The following is a 4216-nucleotide window of genomic DNA, read 5'->3' on the forward strand; positions in this document are numbered from 1 at the left end:
TGTAAAGTATGAAAATGTAAAAAAGGAAGTTAAAAAAACATGCAAGAATAACATTATTAGAATTAAAAAACTTTAGTACGAACTGAGTCTGACTGTACATGGAGATATGGTCTCCGTTCATTAATAAAAAAAAAATTCATAAATGAAGGGTCAAACTTGTTCTTGCACTTTTTAAGATAGTAAAATTCCTGCTAAGATCATTGGCCACATAAGAATACTTCTTTGTTTTACATTTATACTTGTGCAAAATTTTTATCTTCACATTTAGCTTGATGATGACCGAAGTTCGGTCGAAACGTCGAGTGTTTTTACCTTTACTTTTACTTCATTATTTTAAGAAACCTTTACTTAAAACTGTTAAACGTCAAATAGGCTGTGCTGTAAAATACACCGCGCTTAATTTAATTTGGCAATATTAGAGAACTTACTTAGTGAAAAAAACAAAGCTCTCGGCTGTCTTTGTGCGTCAATACTCAATAACTTCAGAATCATTTAGTCGTTGTCAGGTTACGCCTTCAATAATACTGAAATAAGGATCAAGAACCCAAAACCAATCTAATGTTATGGCTTGGTTTTACAAGCTGTCAAACAAGATATTGACAAATTGCCCAACACAATTTATTAACTTTTGGTCTAAAGAATAAATGACTCAGAGGAAGCATTGCACTTCAGTTGTCCCGTTGTGAGGTCTTCCTCGCTACTTGAAGTTACGTTTTCTGGTGTCTGCACAGTGACTAAAGGTCTGTATATCATTTGAGTTATTATTTTTTTCAAGCAAAACAGCAAACTGGCAAAAAACATTCTATCAACACGACTTGTTTGGAAACTGGTGAACTTCGAGAGCATGTTTTAACGTGTCCTCTTTCAGCTGATAGTACAAAAATTTGTTTTGTCAACCCTGATCAACATCAAGGGAATTCAGTTCGTCACCAAAAAAACATCTGCACTACAAATTTCAAATTGTGAAGAAATACCATACCTAGTTTCCGAAAGGTAATTTTGACAATTGAAACCCAATGCACCCTAAAGGTGAAGATATAAAAGACTCGAGAAAAACATGTCGACTACAATTTCAGGATCTAATCACCAGTTCGGAGCTGTTTGGAGGAAGAGCATACATGATCTTGATATCCGCTCTTTGACAAAAGCAAAACAGATGTATAAAAGTTTTTTTCGACCTCTGAGTTAAAAGAATGTTACATGAGCGAAGGCCATGTACTTCATTGATAGGCAATTCTTGTCTCATTTTTTGGTCGGCGACTTACTAGATCTTCGCTTTAAGAGGTGTTTTGCAACCAATCTCAAGAGACACAGATAAAAATGGTGTAATGTACAATTGCTGGTGGACGAAGAAAAGGAGCATATGAGAGATCTTTGTTTTTTTTCGTCCACCAACATTGCGGTGATCACGTCACGTGAAAACCACCAATTTCGCGGAATCAATTCACAGCTTTACTGAAAAGGAAAATCTTGAACATTTAATTACAGAGGGCTGTAAAAATTGCCTCTCATGTTTTCACATAACGAACATTCTTGAGACCAGAACGACCTTTTAGATTATTTTAACATTATTGTATTGAGAAGTCCTAATATTTCTCAGTAATATTTTTAGGATGCATATTTTTGTAAATTTTGATTCTCTGTAAATATTCTTTTCGCATTAATCACTTTTTATCAACATTTTTAGAAAACATTTTTTTGTAATTTTTGTTGTCAATTTTATTCTCTGTGGATATTTATTTATTATTTCAGTAGGGCTTACGGTATTGTTAGGCTGTGCTGTAGAATACACCGCGCTTAATTTAATTTGGCAATATTAGAGAACTTACTTAGTGAAAAAAACAAAGCTCTCGGCTGTCTTTGTGCGTCAATACTCATTAACTTCAGAATCATTTAGTCGTTGTCAGGTTACGCCTTCAATAATACTGAAATGAGGATCAAGAATTCAAAAGCAATCTAATTTTATGGCCTGGTTTTACAAGCTGTCAAACAAGGTATTGACAAATTGCCCAACACAATTTATTAACTTTTGGTCTAAAGAATAAATGACTCAGAGGAAGCATTGCACTTCAGTTGTCCCGTTGTGAGGTCTTCCTCGCTACTTGAAGTTACGTTTTTTGGTGTATGCACAGTGACTAAAGATCTGTATATCATTTGAGTTATTTTTTTCAAGCAAAACAGCAAACTTTCGCATTAATCACTTTTTATCAACATTTTTAGGAAACATTTTTTTTGTAATTTTTGTTGTCAATTTTATTCTCTGTGGATTTTTATTTATTATTTCAGTAGGGCTTACGGTATTGTTAGGCTGTGCTGTAGAATACACCGCACTTAATTTAATTTGGCAATATTAGAGAACTTACTTAGTGAAAAAAAAAAGCTCTCGGCTGTCTTTGTGCGTCAATACTCATTAACTTCAGAATCATTTAGTCGTTGTCAGGTTACGCCTTCAATAATACTGAAATAAGGATCAAGAATTCAAAACCAATCTAATCTTATGGCCTGGTTTTACAAGCTGTCAAACAAGGTATTGACAAATTGCCCAACACAATTTATTAACTTTTGGTCTAAAGAATAAATGACTCAGAGGAAGCATTGCACTTCAGTTGTCCCGTTGTGAGGTCTTCCTCGCTACTTGAAGTTACGTTTTTTGGTGTATGCACAGTGACTAAAGGTCTGTATATCATTTGAGTTATTATTTTTTTCAAGCAAAACAGCAAACTTTCGCATTAATCACTTTTTATCAACATTTTTAGGAAACATTTTTTTTGTAATTTTTGTTGTCAATTTTATTCTCTGTGGATTTTTATTTATTATTTCAGTAGGGCTTACGGTATTGTTAGGCTGTGCTGTAGAATACACCGCACTTAATTTAATTTGGCAATATTAGAGAACTTACTTAGTGAAAAAAAAAAGCTCTCGGCTGTCTTTGTGCGTCAATACTCATTAACTTCAGAATCATTTAGTCGTTGTCAGGTTACGCCTTCAATAATACTGAAATAAGGATCAAGAATTCAAAACCAATCTAATCTTATGGCCTGGTTTTACAAGCTGTCAAACAGGGAATTGACAAATTGCCCAACACAATTTATTAACTTTTGGTCTAAAGAATAAATGACTTAGAGGAAGCATTGCACTTCAGTTGTCCCGTTGTGAGGTCTTCATCGCTACTTGAAGTTACGTTTTCTGGTGTCTGCACAGTGACTAAAGGTCTGTATATCATTTGAGTTTTTTTTTTTTTTTTTTTAAGCAAAACAGCAAACTGGCAAAAAACATTCTATCAACACGACTTGTTTGGAAACTGGTGAACTTCGAGAGCATGTTTTAACTTGTCCTCTTTCAGCTGATAGTACAAAAATTTGTTTTGTCAACCCTGATCAACATCAAGGAAATTCAGTTTGTCACCAAAAAAACATCTTCACTAGAAATTTCGAATTGTGAAGAAATACCATACCTAGTTTCCGAAAGGTAATTTTGACAATTGAAACCCAATGCACCCTAAAGCTGAAAACATAAAAGACTCGAGAAAAAAATGTCGACTAAAATTTCAGTATCTAATCACCAGCTCGGAGTTGTTTGGAGGAAGAGTATACATGATATTGATATCCGCTCTTTGACAAAAGCAAAACAGATGTATAAAATATTTTCTCGACCTCTGAGATAAAAGGATTTAACATGAGCGAAGGGTTTATATACTTCATTGATAGCCAATTCTTGTCTCATTTTTTGGTCGGCAACTTACTAGATCTTCGCTTTAAGAGGTGTTTTGCAACCAATCCCAAGAGACACAGATAAAAATGGTGTAATGTACAATTGCTGGTGGACGAAGAAAAGGAGCATATGAGAGATCTTTGTTTTTTTTCGTCCACCAACATTGCGGTGATCACGTCACGTGAAAACCACCAATTTCGCGGAATCAATTCACAGCTTTACTGACAAGGAAAATTCGAATGGTGGATCTTGAACATTTAATTACAGAGGGCTGTAAAAATTGCCTCTCATGTTTTCACATAACGAACATTCTTGAGACCTGGGGCCTGTTTCTCGAAAGTCCCGAGAACTTTTCGGGCCCGAAAAGCCAGTCGTCAAACTGCAATCTGCTTATTTTTAGAAGCTGATCCTTTAACATGTTTTTAATGCAAGAAAAACTAAGAGGATTGCGAAGTTTAATGGCTTGGAACCTCGGCGTTGCGAAGATATAAAGGGAATTGTGGAA

At 34.7% G+C, this 4216-nt stretch overlaps 1 protein-coding gene across 2 annotated transcripts in view; it reads left to right on the forward strand.

Annotated features, from left to right (window-relative positions):
* The first annotated feature begins 661 nt into the window (after window positions 1-661).
* Window positions 662-4216, forward strand: part of LOC138007691 (substance-P receptor-like) — a 29227-nt gene continuing 25672 nt past the window's right edge. Inside the window, exon 1 of one of the 2 annotated variants that reach the window (XM_068854744.1) lies at window positions 662-740. The gene's annotated coding sequence lies outside the window, so the exon portion shown is untranslated. Of the gene's footprint in view, window positions 741-3118; window positions 3211-4216 lie in introns of those variants that run through there. The other variant, XM_068854743.1, reaches the window with a different exon arrangement.

The sequence above is a fragment of the Montipora foliosa genome, chromosome 6 (assembly GCF_036669935.1).
Source record: "Montipora foliosa isolate CH-2021 chromosome 6, ASM3666993v2, whole genome shotgun sequence".
NCBI classification, from domain to species: Eukaryota; Metazoa; Cnidaria; class Anthozoa; order Scleractinia; family Acroporidae; genus Montipora; species Montipora foliosa.